Source organism: Lathamus discolor, chromosome Z (genome assembly GCF_037157495.1).
Source record: "Lathamus discolor isolate bLatDis1 chromosome Z, bLatDis1.hap1, whole genome shotgun sequence".
Lineage (NCBI taxonomy): Eukaryota > Metazoa > Chordata > Aves > Psittaciformes > Psittacidae > Lathamus > Lathamus discolor.
This window is the reverse complement of record NC_088909.1, coordinates 66,322,436-66,342,104: the sequence shown is the minus strand read 5'-3', so window position 1 is coordinate 66,342,104 and position 19,669 is coordinate 66,322,436.

Here is a 19,669-nt window from a genome sequence, read left to right as displayed (position 1 = left end):
TGGCAAGGGGCTTCCTCCTAAATCTATTGTCCCCACGCAGAACCGCTTTGCTGTCCTGCAGGAGACTAACGAGGAAACGCACTCGCACCACAAATAGCCGGATTATGCACAGGTAAAGATCTCTACTGGCACTACAAAGAAAAAGCGGCGGCTCGTAGTAACAGGGGATTCTACTTTGAAAGGGACAGAAGCACTCGTCTGTCGGCCTGACCCCGTCTCGAGGGAGGTGTGCTGCCTACCGGGAGCACGGATCAGGGATGTTACAGAGAGGCTGCCTGCTCTAGTAAGTTCCACGGACTATTACCTGCTCCTGGTGATCCATGTGGGTGCTAGGGATATAGGTAGCAGTAGAATGACAACCACAAAGAAAGACTACAGAGCCCTGGGAGAGGTGGTTAGGGGCTCCGGTGTTCAGATAGTCTTTTCATCAATTCTCCAGGACACAGGGGAGGACCAAGAAAAAGCTAGGAGGATTGGCCAGGTCAATAGATGGTTAAAAGGGTGGTGTCATAGTCAGGGGTTTGGGTGTCTTGAACATAGGACTGAAGTTAGTAGGCCAGATCTACAACAGTTTTGGTAGGAGGCTTGCTAGACTGGTCAAGGAGGCTTTAAACTAGATGTGTTGGGGGAGGGGGGCATCATTCCATCCCAACACACCCAGTCAGTTGCCAACACCTATAATAAATGCTCAGAACAACATACATATATTCTGGCTGCTCCAGCCTCCGAGCCGGCTTCAAATGGAGCTCGTCTCAGATGCCACTATACAAACGCCCGTAGCATAGGAAACAAACAAGAGGAATTAGAGATGTGTGCACATCTATGGGGGTATGATATAATAGGCATCACAGAAACATGGTGGGATGGCCCCTATGACTGGAGTGTTGGAATGGAAGGTTACAGGCTCTTTAGAAAGGACAGGCCTGGCAGGTGGGGAGGGGGAGTTGCCCTTTATGTTAGGGAAAGGCTGGAGAGTATGGAAGTCTGTCTGGGGGCAGTTGAGCAGTTAACAGAGAGTTTGTGGGTCAGGGTTAAAGGGAAAACAGCCGTGGGAGACATTACTGTGGGGATCTGTTACAGGCCGCCTGATCAGGGAGAACCTGTGGATGAAGCAGTCTGTGGACAGATAGGAAAAGCCTCGTGCTCTCAGGCCCTTGTTCTCATGGGGGATTTCAACCACCCTGACATCTGTTGGAACGATGGCACTGCCCGGCACAAGCAATCCAGGAGGTTCCTCAATTGTGTGGAAGACAACTTCCTTCTGCAAGTAATAGAGGAGACGACAAGGAGAGGTGCCATGCTTGACCTTATGCTTATCAACAGGGAAGGGCTTGCTGAGAATGTGGTACTCCAGGGCAGCCTTGGATGCAGCGATGACGAGATGGTCGAATTTGAGATCCCCAGGACAGTGAGAAGAGCGTGCAGCAAGCTCACTGCCCTGGACTTCAAAAGAGCAGCCTTTGGCCTCTTCAGGAGCCTGCTTAGTAAGGTTCCATGGGATATAGCCCTGTAGGGCAGGGGGGCCCAAGACTCTTGGTTGATATTCAGGGATCACCTGCTGCAATCTCAGGAGTGCTGCATCTCAACTAGAAGGAAGTGCGGTAGAAGGGCCAGGAGACCTCCTTGGATGGATAAGGAGCTGCTGAGGAAAATTCAAAGTCAAAATGAGGCTTATAAAAGGTGGAAGCAAGGACAGGCGGCCTGGGTAGAGTACAGGGATTTTGTCTGGGAAGCTAGGGACCAAGTTAGGAAGGCTAAGGCCCAGTTAGAATTAAACCTAGATAGGGATGTTAAGGATAACAGGAAGGGATTCTACAGGTATGTAGCAAACAAAAAACAGACTAGGGACAACATAGGCCCCCTGAGGAAGCTTTCGGGAGAACTGGCTACACAGGATTTGGAGAAGGCTGAGGTTCTGAATGACTTCTTCGCCTCAGTCTTCACTGGCAAAGGCTCTAACTGCACCACCCAGGTCTTAGAAGGTAGACGCAGGGACTGTGAGAATGAAGACCTTGGGCCCACTGTAGGAGAGGATCTGGTTTGAGACCATCTTCAAAATCTGAACGCGCACAAGTCCATGGGACCTGATGGAATCCATCCGCGGGTCCTGAAGGAGCTGGCGAATGAAGTTGCTAAGCCACTGGCCATCATATTTGAAAAATCATGGCAGTCAGGTGAAGTTCCCGATGACTGGAAAAAGGGAAATATAACCCCCATTTTCAAGAAGGGGAAAGCGGAAGACCCGGGGTATTACAGACCAGTCAGTCTCACCTCTGTGCCTGGCAAAATCTTGGAGCACATTCTCCTGGTTGGCATGCTAAGGCACATGAAAAACAACAAGGTGCTTGGTGACAGCCAGCATGGCTTCACTAAGGGCAAATCCTGCCTGACCAATTTGGTGGCCTTCTATGATGGGGCTACAGAATTGATGGACAAGGGTAAAGCAGTTGATGTCATCTACCTGGACTTGTGCAAAGTGTTTGACACTGTCCCACACTGCATCCTTCTCTCTAAATTGGAGAGATATCAATTTGATGGATGGACCCCTCGGTGGATAAAGAACTGGCTGGATGGGTCAATGGCTCGATGTCCGTCTGGAGACTGGTAACGAGTGGTGTCCCTCAGGGACTGGTGTTGGGACCAGTCTTGTTTAACATCTTCATCGCTGACATGGACAGTGGGATTGAGAGCACCCTCAGCAAGTTTGCCGATGACACCAAGCTGTGTGGTCCGGTTGATCTGCTGGAGGGAAGGGATGCCATCCAGAGGGACCTTGACACCCTTGTAAGGTGGGCTGATGCCAACCTTGTGAAGTTCAACCATGACAAGTGCAAGGTCCTACACCTGGGTCAGAGCAATCCCAGGCACAGCTACAGACTGGGCAAAGAAGAGATTCAGAGCGGCCCTGCAGAGAAGGCCTTGGGGGTGCTGGTCGATGAGAAAATGAACTTGAGCCGGCAGTGTGCGCTCGCAGCCCAGAAAGCCAACCGTATCCTGGGCTGCATCAAAAGGAGCGTGACCAGCAGGTTGAAAGAGCTGATCCTGCCCCTCTACTCTGCTCTTGTGAGACCTCACCTGGAGTACTGTGTACAGTTCTGGTGTCCTCAACGTAAAAAGACATGGATCTGCTGGAACAAGTCCAGAGGAGGGCCACGAGGATGATCAGGGGACTGGAGCACCTCCCGTATGAAGACAGGCTGAGAAAGTTGGGGCTGTTCAGCCTGGAGAAGAGAAGGCTGCGTGGAGACCTCATAGCAGCCTTCCAGTACCTGAAGAGGGCCTATAGGGATGCTGGGGAGGGACTCTTCTTCAGGGACTGTAGTGACAGGACAAGGGGTAACGGGTTAAAACTTAAACAGGGGAAGTTTAGATTGGATATAAGGAGGAAATTCTTTCCTGTCAGGGTGGTGAGACACTGGAATGGGTTGCCCAGGGAGGTTGTGAGTGCTCCATCCCTGGTGGTGTTCAAGGCCAGGTTGGATGAAGCCTTGTGTTGGATGGTTTAGTGTGAGGTGTCCCTGCCCATGGCAGGGGGGTTGGAACTAGATGATCTTGAGGTCCTTTCCAACCCTAACCTATGATTCTACCATTCTAAGATTACCAGACAATGTGCACATACTTCAGAGGAAATTAAAATTGTGCTGCAAATCTGCATACATATGTAGATTATTAGTTCTGGGCTTTGGAAATTTGAGCTGGGTGGTTAGTTTTTTTCCATCTGAATTTAATTTTAACTGGAATTCACAGAGTGAATGTGTTCTTAAGCCTGACTTGCATGTGATCAGATAATAACTATATAGCTAATTATAAAACTATCTTAGAAAACTCCCTAAGATAAGAAATAAACAATATATAATGTTTCTAACTTACATTTTTTCTACACACTTCTTAGCAAGATTCCTGCATGTTTTAAATGTTAAATCCAACCTACTTTGATAGAGGACAAAGCTCAGTATCTCATTTCTGTGCAGCTTAACATCATGACCACAGGTTATATTGTCATAATGAATCGGTCTATTTGTGTTTAATGTTAAACATTTGTTTTAAAAAATATTGACATTAGTCCATAGCAGTGCCATGCTTTTCCCAGATTTCATTTCATTGATTATGATTTAAATTGTGGAAAGAGGACATTTGGCATCCATTTAATCTACATGTTTTTATTTCAGCATTGTGTTATTTATTGCTTTATGTGTGTATGTGTATTTGTAAGCTTCATAAGCTTTCATTACTATGGTGCATCAGGATGTTCTACTTGTATTATAATATTATTGACAGTGTCTTTATCACCTCACACTCCATCTATTATCTCTGTAGGAAACTACCTTTTTGAACTGATAGCATTTCACTTCTTAAAAGACAAATGGTGTAAAGAGAGAGGCAAAACACTAGAGTACTAGATTTTGGTCTATAGGTAATACACTATTACTCCAATTTCAGATTAAATTTTAAGAAGACATTCCAAACATATGAAAATATTACCTAAAAGTCATGAAGATAATCCTCTGTAGTAGCTCAAATCAGTACTCTAGAATTAACTTTTGTATTGTTCTTATGCACCAGATATTGGTGAGTGGAAAATTTCAACATTAGCTCAGCCTCTCTCATACAATCATGCAATGTCTTTTTTTCAGGGTCAAGTAAAAGACTTTTATTCCCTGTTTTGGTTATGCAATTTTTACTCATGTTTTGTCCTTGGCTTTGAATTACCATATGTTTGTAGGATTATGATTCTTTTAAAGTAGAACTATTTTGCATGTGAAATCATTGCTGCAAGGATATTTCTTGCTTAACATTAGATATTTAGAATTTACTTATGCTTAAGGGCACATTTTGCATCATGATCTCTGATCAGCAGAAAGTAGGTCACGTTATCCAAGCATCACTAGGATATTTGGGAAATTTCGAAGCTTTATACTTTGTTAATGATAATAATCTGAGGAACACCATAAAATACTTCCACGATTTAGTTTTGTTAAATCACATTAAGCTAGGCTTGGCATAAGGGAATGTTGCATTTACCGAAGATTGAAACATAAACTTTGATTTAATCAAGAGTGCCAAAGCAGTTGATCTCGTTACCACTTAATGTATTAGCGGTGTATTTCTGATCATGATCACTTTATATGTTGAATTAGGGACAATAGATTAATTTTGACAGACTATTTGCAAACCAGCAGTTACCTTTTGTGGAGATTAAAATATTGAACACTAGGTGGAAAAAACAGAAGTGGAGAATAAACCCCCTCCCTTCTCCAAAACAAAACTTAAATGGGTATCTGACATACACTGTCATGCCCATGTAATTTTGTCCACTTATAAGAAACCTATGAGCAATTAAAACATCTGGGCAAGGTTCACAGATATGATTATGAAATCAAGGTGGAACAAGAGAACCACTGAATACGAATAAATCTGCTGCTTATTTAATCACATTTCGTATCACCTAAAGTTATCTGGCTCAAGTATGTGAATTATGAGAATCACATAGTTACATTCTAGGTTTTTGGCATGTTGTATTGGCACTTCAAGTGGCAGAATGGCCCCTTCCATTTCAATGTGTGGCATGGTTGAAGGATGTGGCCATTCTTCCCCATTTCTGTTTTTGCCCATGTACACACAGCATTGTTTTGACCACTCAGTGTAGATTTAAATGATAATCCAAATACATCAACATAGATTTTTTGTGCAGTACCTTATGCTGTATATTAGCCCTCTTTAACATTATGGGTTATCCTTCTTTCCTTTTCGTCAGCTGTTAATCTCAAAGCCAGGCTTAATGCTTACTTTGGCAATTTTATGATCCCCTCTGGATAGGAACTGATGTCTGAAATGCTTTGTCCTAAGAGGATTTTTTTCCGTTTGTTGATTCCACTGCCAAATTTGATCAGTACTGGAAAAAGTGCACGAAAGCCAGTCCCACTAGTAGTATCTATTAATTTGTCTGCAAGCTGGCCTTCCTTTGCTCCTACCCTGCCATTGTATTAAGAAGGAAAATACAAAAGTCTGACATGAGGTTAACTGGAAGAAAACAAAAGATGCTGATGCATATGGGGAACATGTTGACAGTCCAAATTTAATTACTTCAATGCTTTTACCTCTTCCCTCAGGCATTACTATACAGATAATATAAGATTGTAAAAGTTAGGATTTCAATGTTAAGACATACAGTGTAAAAGATCTAAAGCAAGTTTGTTAAAGATAACGGATTACTCCAATCTACCTCATTAATCTCTGTGGTATCTAATTTATATCTATCTTTCAGATTTGTCCATATTCAGGACATTTTTCAAGTTTCTTCCTTTTTTTTTTCTTGCCATATCAAGACATGAGAGTTTGATGAATGAGGATGCAATAAATATGGGTCCCAGACTATTCTTGCAGTTTAGTATTTTGTGTATTCCTGATAGCACCTTCGGAATCTTCCTAATAATACTACTTGGCAGATTTCCATGGCATATTTTAAAAGCTGTGTTTTACAGACAGGAAATGCATGCACTGAAAAATACTTGTCTTAAAAATTGATTAGTTGTTAATTCTACTTGCCAATACTTTTTTGAAGTAACCAGTTTTCTGTCATGTTGTGGAAGTTACAATTACTTTTTGAAGAGGTCAGTTCACAATTTTTATAGTGTCCTAGTGTCACCTGATGCAAGTATAGACATACAAATTATAGAGAGCTTCGATGTGACATGTCAATACAGGTTTCTGAATGGAAAGTTTGTTAAAAACTTTTTTATGTATACAAAAGGTTGATTATTTCATAGGATCTGGATCGTTGCATTACTTTTCTACAGTTTTATCAAAATGTATATCAGAATCTGCATGAGCAGAAACAAAACACAGTATGTTATATATAACCGATGGAGCAAATTTGGTCAAATTTGCTGAAAGCTCTTTCTTGCAAAAATGAACTGTTCTTCCCAGAAGGAGGATTTTTCACTTTTCCTTAAAATTAAACAACTTCAAATCTTCACTTTTCCATAGTTAAATGCATAAATGAAATTAAATAAATGTTTTTTCTCTAAGAAAGCAAGCAAGAAAGCCTTCAAAGTCACTCTGCATGTGAGCAATATGTGCTAGGAACTTTGTGACTGATATCACCAAACTTTAGGTGTTTGCAACACAAATGACTACATCTGAGATACGTGTCTGAGTCTCTGATGGATCCTGCCATCAGCAGAGGTCTACTCCACAGGTGCCATCCAGAGCACGATCCAGCTGCCCAAAGATGGATGTTCATTCGTGTGTGGGATTATTACCAGAGTTCATGTGAAGCTGTAAACAGCTTTTGTTTTCCTCTCAGTTCTACAGTTCTCAGTGGTAAAGAGAGGAATGGAAAAAGTTGTGCTTTGCTTCGGTCACACAGGCAGCTTTCAGAGGAGCTGGAAGTACAATACACTTTCTGACTTCTGCTATACTTCATCTTCTGGCAGAACTGGACATGAGACTCCATGAACAGATTTCAGATGAAGACAAACAATTTTGAAAACTGTCAATCTGAATTCAGAGAAAGACAAAACAATGATTACTTTGTGTATGACCTTTTTGGTAACTTTGTTTAATAGAAATTTACATTTTGAAAGGTTATTATTATTTTTTTTTACTGGAAATCGAAACACAGGTATAAGACCGATATTTTCGCTTTTTAAATAATTAAAGGGTGAGTCCCCCAAAACAACAGATTCTTTTCCCCAGAGTTCTGATTGTTAAGACATTTCTGAATTACTTTATTCACTTCTTAAATAACTTGTCTAAAATAAAGAGAAATTGATTTGTGCTTCAGAGCTGAGCATGCTATGGGGCAAGAGCCAATGCTCAGACTGAAATTCCCATCACATTCCCATTTAAGTTTAGTCACTGTGGTATTTTTTTAAAGCTTTAAATTTACTTTTTTCTGTGGCTTTTTTTTTTTTTTCTTTTCCTGGGATTTGAATATTCAGTTTATTTTCCATATGGGATATGCTAATTTGCTTAGTTGTTATTTTGCATGTTTTATTTCTCTATACCTATTAACAAGGTATTTATTCTTTAATGTTCCATAAAATTTCAAGCTAGCAACATTTAAATATTCAAGCTGTGGTGTACAGCAATTTATAGTGTTTTCTTATGAGTTGAATTGATCTTATGTGTCATTTAAGGCTTAATTATGATTAAGAATATTTAATAAATTCCAATTCACTTTAATAAATTGACCTTACATTTGTTCAGACTTTATAAACAACTCCTAAAAGTGAACAATTTGAACTATTATAGCTCAAATTAGAAGATTTTCAAATATGGATTAGGTTTTCAGGTTTTTCTCACAGCTGATCAGTCTCCTAGTCTTATTTTTAAGCTGTTTGTTTTAAAAATAAGTTTATACAATTTTTTTCTTTTTTTTTTCCTCCTTTGTTATAATAAACATTGATCAAATGTAGTTAACTAAGCAAAACCTTACTTTCCTCCTTGAGACAGGTGAGCACCAAATCTTTAGCTTTGAAAGAACCCATAGCTCAAAAAGAGAACTTTCCTATGAATTTATATTAAAAATAACAATAATGAACTCAGATGCATGGACATCCATGCACACACTCCCTTGTGTAAGTAATGATAAAACTACTGCTTGACCCTAGAAACCTGAAGAGATTAGAGAGACATAGAATCTATTTCAAATTGACAGGTGTTGATAAAAGTGGGTTTAGGACCAGCAGCAGAGCCCTTCTGACATCAGATCCATTCTGGTATCATCTATCTTCATGTCTAGCAGAGTTAATGGCAAACGTGGTCTAGTCATAATTGTCCATCTGCATCTGTTCCATCTTCTTCACAGGATCAGTTGGGTGGGGTAAAACATGTATATGTTCCATAATTTTGTAAACTTCATGGCATGAAGTACTTATGAAACCTTAAAATATACATTTGGACCCCTTTTCTTTTAAACTTTAAGAGAAAAGGGTGGAAAACGGATTTTTCAGAAGGAAATGAAACCATGGACCGAAGGTATTTTCCTTGTCTTTATTCCTTCTGCTTGGGCTTGACACTCTTGGGTTTCTAACTTCAGTGCTTTTCTTTATGGCCCAGGTTGTATCAAGAAACTACAAAATTTTTTTGACTGTACAATTTTCTTTAACGGTTGAATTCATTATAATAAATGGAAGTTTTAGATAACACATTTCAATGTATCCTTATAAATGCATTCCTTTTTAAAAGATAAAGTAACCACTGCAAAAAGGATAATAATAAAAAGGCTGGAGTGGTAGTCAAAGAAGAAAAATCTTTGTTCAAATCAAAGAACTGTAGATTCCTACTGTGATTCTAAGTTATCAAGTGTGTCATGACCCACATTATTTTACAGGTCTGGCTGTAACCTTAGTAACTAGGTATCCATGGTAACATATATATTCCAAGGTAATTTCTTGATCAAAACCTTTTTATGATCTGATTTCTGAGGTTCTGATACACTGTGTTACTCATTTTAGGATGAAATTAGGGCCCAATATTTCCATTTTTTTTTTTAATATTCTTTATCACACCACAGGTTACCTTTACCAAAAAGTATATCCTCTCAGACTTTTTATCAATAACAGGTATGGAAAAGTTCATCTGCATTAGTGAGGGTAGAGATTGCTCTATTTTACAGTACATGATGTGTGCTGAAAATGAATGTAAATTAAACGGAGTAGTTTAGAATATAGCCCACGGATGTGCTTATTTTAACATACAGTAGGAGACATATCAAACTAAAAGCATGTTTCCTATATTATGCCAACAGAAATTAAAACAGTAAGTACTATATATGCACCTATGTTAATTTTATGTCACATTTTAACAAATATGAAAAAAAAGTTTTGAAGTTTTAAAACTTTAAAAACAACATAAAGTACTGAACATGACTTGAACTTATTATTTGAAATAATAAAAAATCCTAAAGAGCAATGTGGGCACTAACTGTAACAATTAGACTGCAACAACATCTAGATAATCATTCACATTCTGAAATAGAATCAAGTTAGAAAACACTTTCTGCCTTGAAGCTATCAGTGTTAACATTTTAATTCAGGGAAAGCTGGAAACACTGAACATACTGAACATCTTTTGGACTGGATTTGCTTACGGACCTCACATTTCATAGAGGGTGAAATGCAGTAAATGATAAATTCCAGGAGAGGATATTATCCATAAAGACATGATTATCAGGTTTACTGCTCTGGTAGTAAACTTTATATTATAAACTGGATGCTTTGGTGACAGGATAATTTCTGGATCATATGGTAGCAATCAAAATTTAATAAAAAAAGAAAGAGTATTCTCTATTTGAAATCCACTTCAATGTGCTATATGTAGTATAATATGTATAATATGTAAATTAATTTATTCAAAGAATATTATATTGCATATAATAAAAACCTCTGCAAAATCACAGCATTTACCCAAATCTACTGCCATAGGCCTCTGAAATTTCTGTTACAAGAAGGTAAGTTTCTAATTTTTCTTTCAGCGTTTAGGTTTTGCATTTTTCAGAGGAAAAAATTTATCCATAGCCCACACCAAATTTAGTCTGAAAGTTTATAAATGTGTATTAATAATCAAACATTTATGGATTTTTTAATTGCATAGTATTGTCTCAGATGATGTTTTGACATTATCTGTTTTATTTCTGATTCTTCTCTAATGCAAGTAGGGGTCATATCATTTTACCTTCTGCATATCGAGTTATCTTAGTCACAATTCTCTACAGTTTTGTTTCCTCTTCACTGCACTGCAGACACAGAAAACAGGAAAAGGGTGCCCACCAGTCCCCCATGTTTTCATATGGATTCAGGTAATGGATGCAATTTAAGAAAACTTTATACAGCTTTCATCCATATCTTTCTGCTGCACAAATGTGTTCAAACTCTTTTTCTCTGCAAGCAATGCTAACTCTATGACTTTAACAACCAATTTCAAATCAATCATTGCTATTTACCTATTTTTGGTTTTGTGTCTGTAGTTTTTTGTTTTGTGTTTTTTTGTTTTGTTTTTCATAGTAGCAAATGCTTTACATTGCTATGAGGAACTTGGTGATGGTTCAGGATTATAACACTTCATTGTTGATTCTCAGTATGTTTGTAGGATTATACTGAGTTTGAGCCCGGTGACTTGAAAAATCCAGTAAAATTAAGATGAATACCTGTGGAATTCACAAATATGATCTATTTTGAACTATTTAGTGACATTATAGTGACATTTATAGTTGAAACTCTATATAGAGTTTTAATTTCGGCATTACTGGGCTCAAAATCAAGATTAAGTGTGTGAATTCTAAGAGGGAAGTAGTATTTGTAATCCTTTCTTCTTTCTTTTTCCAGGGAGATGTAGATGTCTATGCATTGTATCTGATAGCCCTTTTTGTTGGCACTTAATATGAATTGTTCAGTTAAAAGATATAGACTATGCCCTACAGAGCTGACAAAATAAATTCAGAGCTGATGCAAATAATAGTGTATGGAGATGACAAGGTTACTTACCCAGCCACTCATAGTGAAAATAGTGGATGTTTACCATATTTATTTAGTAACTATACTGGTAAGTTTCTCTTGAGTAGATGATTGACAAAATTTAGATTACTTATAACTGGAAGATAATAGATATATAAGAAGCTGTTTCAATCCATTTGATTCTGACTGTAAATCAGGTTCAATTTTTAATGTTTAACATTCTCTTGAATAAAATGAATAAAACATTGGCGGAATATATAGTTACTAATTGATATAAATGGGTATAAATTTATAAGATTAAAACCTCTTCATATGGATGAAAAATTATAAAAAAAAAAGGTTTTTTTGCCATAATGCTTAAAAAAGATTTTAAAGGTGAAATATTTCATTACAGGAATTGTTATAGAAAACTATTAATTTTTTAAAATATGAAAATATTGTAGTGACATCTTGATTTTAGTAACTATTGATAAATACAGTTTTTGAAGGGATAGCCAACGTACATACCTAGTAGCTACTACTCACAATGTTTATTTTAAGGTTAACACCACCCAAACAAATGAAAAGACTATGTTAAATAATTTCTTTAAAATTTAGCACAACATACTTAATCCTTGCTCTTAACCAGAAGAGAGTTAGAAATTACATAGAATCCTTTCCCTTTATGTTGGCTTATTTCTGCTAGGAAGGAAGATAATCTCTAGATTCTTCGTCCTCTAGCTGTCATTCAAACCATTAGACTGTATAGTCTCCACAAGAAAGAAGAATTTAATATATTCTTGTTCCTTTTGTGTACCTTAAGGTTAGCTATCATTTCTAAGACCAAGAGATATCCTGAATCAGAAGAGAAAAAGGCCTGGCCTGAGGTGCATTGTATAGTGTCGTGGTTTAAACCGATCCACACAGCTTGTCCACTCCCCCCACCCCCGCTCCCCAACCCTCCCCACTCCCGGAGGGATGGGGAGGAGAATCAGGAGAATGTAACTCCCAGGGGCTGAGATAAGAACAGCCCAGTAACTAAGGTATAACACAAATCACTATTGCTACCACCAATGATAATATTGATAAGAGAAAATAACAAGAGAATACGATAGATACCACTGCCAAACGAGTTCAACCCCCCCTGAAGAGAGAGAGTGCCCTTAACGGGTAACTCCCAGTTATCTCCCTGGGCATGACGTGCTGTGGTATGGAATACCTCTTTGGCTAGTTTGGGTCAGGTGTCTTGTCTCTGCTTCCTCCCGGCCTCCCCTCGTCCCCAGCAGAGCATGAGACTCACAAAGTCCTTGGCCAGAATAAACATTACTTAACAACAATTAAAAACAATCGGTGTTATCAGCTCTCTGCCCAGGCTGGAAGTCAAAACACAGAGCTTACACCAGTTACTAAGAAGGAGCGAAACGGCTCCTGGTAAACCCAAGACATATAGTTGTATTAGTAGAGAATTCTTTTGATGTAATTTTTGATCAGAAAAGAACAACTTCATCAAACCTGAAACAGTTTCTAGACAGCTGTTCTGAAATACTGTTAAAAAATTGCTAGCTGAAAACTGCTTTTCAATTTAAAATGTAATTTATGGATTAAAATATATTCTAAATAAGAAAAGAAAACCTTTTTTTTTTTGACCTACCATTAAGAGACAAAATTAAGAATACAATTATACAAAGACAGCCAAATGTGACTCCTGAAGAGATCATAAGCATTAGTACTGTAGACGTAACTGGTCTCTGATATTCTGAATCGTGATAACATATCTATGAAACAGCATAGAGATAAAATAACCATTTAATGCTTTCAAAAGTAGCATCTGAACACACTATTCATAACAACACATGATAGCATTTATGTGAAACACAGCCTGAAATAAGTTGATTCTGAATTCAAAGTGAACTTCAGAACATATTTTCAATTAATGAAAATAATCCTGGTTTTGCCTCTTTAAAATTTGCAACCTTTAAAACTGTTTTACTGAATATAAGGAAGACATACATTCTTCATACATGCAGAATCCCTATTAATAAAATATTTCTTAGTTTTTTTAAGAATCTTTTCATCATCATTAGGATAATCAGAGTTCCCATAGAGTTTTCTTTTTTGAGTCTGTTTTTATAGAATTATAAAATAGTTTAGATTGGAAGGCATCCTAAAAGGTAGTATAGTCCAACCCCCACTACGTGAAGATGAAGCAGGTTCATCTTCAGCTAGATCTGGTTGATCAGAGTGCCATCCAACCTGACCTTGAGTGATTACAGAGGTGGGGCTTCTACCACCTCTCTGGGAAACCAGAGTTTCACTACACTCCTTGTAAACAATTTCTTCCTTATATCTAGTCTAAACTTATGGCTTAAAACTATTACCTCTTGTCCTATCACAACAGACCCTACTACAGAATCTGTCTCTTTCTTCTCAGCTCTCTTTATTTACTTAAAAGCTGTAATAAGGTCTATCAGCCTCCTCACAGCCTCTTCAGGAGAGGTGTTCGTCCTTGTGATCATTTTTATGTTCCTCCTTTGGAGGAGGAACATAACAGTTGGAGCTCCAACAGGTCCATGTCTTTCTTATGTTAAGCGCCCAGAGCCGGATGCAATATGGTGGGGTCTCATTAGAGCAGAGCAGAGGGGCAGAGTCACTTCACTCAATCTGCTAGCTGCAATTCTTTTCATGTAGCCCAACATACAGTTGGCTTTCTGGGCTGCAGGTGCACGCTGCCAGTTCATGTTCAGTTTGTCATCCACCACTATCCCCAAGTCCTTTTCCTCAGCAGTCTCTCAATCTCTTCATCCCCCGTCCTGTATTAACACGAGGAGTTGCCCTGACCTGGATGCAAAGCCTTGCACTTGGCCTTGTTGAGTTTCATATAGTGCACTTCTTGAGCCTGTCCTGTCCCTCAGGGGGATTTCATACCTTCTGAAGAACATTTGAACATATTGACATAAATCAGACTGAAGGAGAAGTTAATAAGGTTTAAAGTCTTTCTGAACCTTGAAACCTCCATTTAAAAATTATGTATCATCTGCACTAAATAAAATGTAAAAACACTTCTAGGAGAGTGACAGATTTAAAATAGATAAAAGCTGCTTCCAAAATTTATATGGTACTATAAATATGCAGTGTGCTGTTACTGTAACATTTGTATTGTAAAGATCTGAATATCTTGCATTGAAAAACTTTGAACAATTACAAGCTGCTTTTTTAGGATGGCCCAAATGCAATCAGGTACAACACAAAATACGGGAAGGAGAAAAAAAGAAGAAAAACGCAACAGGGAAATCCTCTGATTAATGCTTAGGTAAGGGAAATATTTCTGGAAATCTGCTATCAGATTAACTAGCAGAGTTCCATTCTGATTACAACCATACTTTGGTGCATGATGACACAAAATTCAATGACTAAATATAATATGATAAATATGTGATATACTGTACTCAGCTACTAAAATTCCTGTCCCCCATATTCTCTGTTCTTTCCAGTTCTTACAGGCTCCCTCTTAAGCAGTTTTTGGCAGCAGTATCATCATTTATGATTTCTGGCATAGTACAGCACTAATAACACTTTTTCTGAATGTTTGTCTTCTAGCAGTTACATGGTTCAAACACTGCTGGCAACAAAAATGTTCTATAACTGTACCTATACGTATGTAAGTTTTGTGACTTGTTCTTAAATAGGACAAGTCAGCAGGGAGATGGAAGGCCTACTGTTATGTATTGTTGTCATAAGGCTGAATCATGAAATTTTAATTTTAATCCTCCCATATGGGCATTTTGAAATTGTACTTCAAAATTTATCTGCATTTTTAATGAATAAAATAATCATGCTGGCAGAATCTTCCTACTTGTTGTTTGAGACACTCAGCTTGCCAAAAAATCAAAGGAATTTCATAATTAAAAAAACACTACTAGTTTTAAATGTTCTTCTTCAAAACTGATATGGGCTCATGGTTAAGAAACTGAAAAAGTATATTAAGGAATGCATGCCATCTATACTAGCTCTTGAAGACTTTCTGGAATATATATTTCAGCATGTATTTCAGAGCAACAAGACATTCTGATATGTGCTTACAGAGCTTCAGAAATAGGCTCTTAAGACAACTGTCTCCCTCCCAAGAGACATTCATCAAAATCAGCATACATCTGGCTACTCCCAGCAGTGAAACCTTAGTAGGAATGTAAGCCTCAATTTTAGCCAGGGTGGGAAGGAGGTAACTTTAACCGATTACGGTGAATCTTGGGAAAGGTACCTTCTAACCTGTTTTCTTTAAACACTGCTAAAATAACTATTGGCATCTTACTTCCCCCAGAATGTGTTCTAATCACCTGACCAGACACATTTAAGGAAAAAAAAAAAAAAGAAAAAAAAAAAAAAAAGACTTTCGTAGTCCCTGAGGTGTTCTGCTACTGGTTGGAAAAGAAGCAAAGACTTGGGAGGCTAGAGAAAACCTTATGACACCAGAATTGCCAGTAGAAAGTAGAGGAGAGCAAGAGAGAGAGACTAAACTGTGCTTCAGCTAAGTCACATACAAAAACCCACTAAAAAGGTATTTCTTGCTTGATTATGTACTTCCTTTTGGGACCCACCATGATTTTTATCCCTCCTACTTGCTGTAATGCAATTAGTGTTGGATTCTATTTCTTTCACAAAGATGGGAGCTAAAAGATAGATATTTGGTGGAAAAGATATTTTAAAAAAGATATAATAACCTAACCAGGTTATACCTGAGCTTAAAATAAAAACTTTGTTTCATTGTTATATAAAATCTTTTAGCTAGCTTTGACACTGCTTAGCTTATTTGAAAATCTCCTGAAATGATTCCTTTATTTCTTTAACTAAAGGTGTCAAAAGTTGGTTTATTTTATGATTAGTGCTATCATCAGCCTTTTATTTCCATCCTGATTCTGACAAAACATGAGAATTGAAAGCAGTAAGTCCCCAAAAGAGTCTTTCTCCTCTCCTCTCCTCTCCTCTCCTCTCCTCTCCTCTCCTCTCCTCTCCTCTCCTCTCCTCTCCTCTCCTCTCCTCTCCTCTCCTCTCCTCTCCTCTCCTCTCCTCTCCTCTCCTCTCCTCTCCTCTCCTCTCCTCTCCTCTCCTCTCCTCTCCTCTCCTCTCCTCTCCTCTCCTCTCCTCTCCTCTCCTCTCCTCTCCTCTCCTCTCTCCTCTTATCCCCTCCCCTCCCCCTTCTCCTCCCTTCTCATCTCTTCTCTTCCTCCTTCACTTCTTGTGAACTCCATATAATTGACATTTAATTATAACATTTCTGAGAGACATTTTAAGCTAATGCATCTTACTCCATAATGTGCGTCAGAACTAAAATGAAAATATAACAATCCTTTGGTATGATCGTTTACCATCTGTCTCTGTCACCACGCTAATTGCACTGAATAATCCCATCTCCTGACAAATGAGGTCAGGTACAAAAAAAACTGTGTATCTTACATGTTCATTTTCATAAATACTAATCATTCAACATACGGATGAAAAATGGGATTGTCATCTTTGAATATGCATTGGGAGTGAATATCAGAAAGTAAAAACCAGTTGCTGAATGCTCATTTAGTGGGGTTAGGTCTCTGGTTTCTCCTTTATCATCAAATAATAATAAGAACTGTTGATACATTCTATGCTTAGATTTAAGTCTTTGTAACATTGTAATGGCTGACAGCTTAGTGCTTTAATAAAGCTGAAATAAAGAAAAAAGAACTTTTTTTGGTAAGTATTTCGCCTAGGATGTACATGTGAAAAAAAGTTGACAAAAGTTTAATGATTAACTGGGAAAAAAATGTGCCGTCATAGATAAAAGATAGTTTTGTCATTCAGGTGTCCCAAATCAGCACACTTTCTTTGCATAGACTGTTTTTTCCTGTACCTTGTCCTGTCATGTCCTTTCTACTGCCAACAGCTGGTAAGTTGTCTTTGTAGCTTTGCTTCTACTGTGCCAAAAGCTTTTAGAAAGTACGAGTTAATGTCTGGAATACATGTTGATATCGTTACATGTGTTGTGCTGTCGTCTCACTCCACCGGCATAATGGTAATCCAAAATTACACCAGTGAATCTTGCAAAGCAGTAATTTGGATTTGCATTGGTCAGGCATTGGCTGTTAGTGCCTGATTTAGCATGGATTTTAGAAGCAAGAGAAAAACTGAGGACAGCCTTTCTTACAAATCACTGTTGGTCTCTGATGACAGTTCACTCCAGGTTTTCACTGGCTGAAAAGTGGTACCATATGTCACACACATAGTGTAACTGCCAAATTTTCAGCAGTCATGCTAGCTGACATGTCCTTTCAGGACTCTTTCAAGTCCAACTGTAGCTCAAGGAGCCTGTCACCCTGTTTCAAATACAGTTGGTAAGCAAATTTCTAGGTAACCTTTCAGGTCTCCAAAACCAATTTAGAGCCCAGGGTAAATGAACTACTTGCTGTAGTGAGGGAGGACAAGCTCCCTCACTACACTAACACAGAGTCGCAGCATGGCTGGTGTTAGAAGAGACACTTGTCCATCTGGTCCAACTCTGGGAGTGCTGAAGTCCAGTTGTGCTTGTAAAGTCTGAGGCAAAGAAGCCCTTTTTCATATCTTGTATCACCAGATGTCCTGCCACATTCAGCAATGAGGCCACATTTTGTCTACTCTTTTCCCCTTATGGATTTAGAGAACCCATTCTTGTTGCCATTGGCATCTGTTGCCAATTTCAGCTCCAGGTAAGTTTTGGCTTTTCTGACCACACATTCTACTGCATGCTCAAATACTGTCTGTATAATCATCCCAAGGCACTTGTCCTGGCTTTGACCGTCTTTATTTTTCTTTTTAATGTTTGATATTTTTTATAATTCTCTTGTTCATCCATATAAGCCTTCTGAGATTTTAACCTGATTTCTTGCTCACTGGGGTAAACTATTCTTGATAAAACCTTTTTAGATATTCTTGATAAAGCTTCCTGCCAGAGTTCACATTCACAAACAGTTTTTACATTGTTTGTGAGTACCACGTCTAGCAGAGTATGTCTCTGTGTTGGTTCCTCTGTCATTTCCATCAGGAAGTTTTTGTCAGTGTTTTCCAGGAAACTGCTGGATTGCTTATGTCCTGCTGTATTGTTCCTTCAGCAGAAAACGGGGCAGATGAAGTCCCCCAACAGAATCAGGACCTATGAACATGATGCTGCTTCTAGCTGTCTGTAGAAGACATCATCCACTTCTTCCTGGTCAGAAATCTTACGTCAGACATCCACTACACTGTCACCCATATTGGTCTACCTGTGAATCCTTACATATAAGCTCTCAGCTGGCTTCTCATCCATCCCCCAGCAGAACTCCGTGCATTCTAGATGTTCTCATGCAAAGCATAACTTCCCATCCTGTCCTTCCTAAAGAGTCTGAATCTCTCCACTGTGGTACTTCAGTCACACAAGCAGACCCACCACATCTCTATGATCCCATTAAGACTGAAGCACTGCAGCTGCTCACAAATCCCTATCTCCTCATCTTTATTCTTAATTCTGTGTGCATTAGTGTGCAGACACTTTAAATCAGCACTCCAGCATGTTGATTTCCCAGAAACAGCCTGTTTGGGCTTGGGTTTTGATGGATTTTCCTCCTTGCCAATGGTGCACTGTAGTCATCATTTCACTTTAGTTTGTATGCAAGTGCTTGAGGTCATCCCTAAACCCAGTTTTCTTGAATTTGCATTCCCTTTCATTCACATTTCTCCAGCTTCTTAATTTGTCAGCCTTGTCCATCACTCCATGAGTGGCTGGTGAATCTCACCCTGCCCACATTTCCATTTTAAAGACCACCTTACCAAATCAACCTTCCTGATGGCAAAATTACCTTTGACCCTTTAATGACATGGATCCCCACTCTTCCAAGCAGAAATTGATGCTCAAGCAGAGTCCCACAATTACAGAAACCAAAATACTATTGCTGATACCAGCTCTGCAACTAATTATTGATAACTAATTGTCGACACACGGTGTTACAGTGTCTTCTTAATAATCCTTTTCCCTCACCAGCAGGATTCAGGAAAACACCACCTGCACCCCCCATGCCCATGAATATTACCCCTAGGGCTCTATAGTAACTTTTCATATTTTCCATGTTGCTCTTGGCAGCATCATTGATGCTCGCATAGGAGAGCAGGAGGAGGGAGTGGTCAAAAAACTGAACAGGCCTTGGGAGTCTCTCTACAACACCCTGGATCTTGCCCTTGGCAAGCAGCATTCC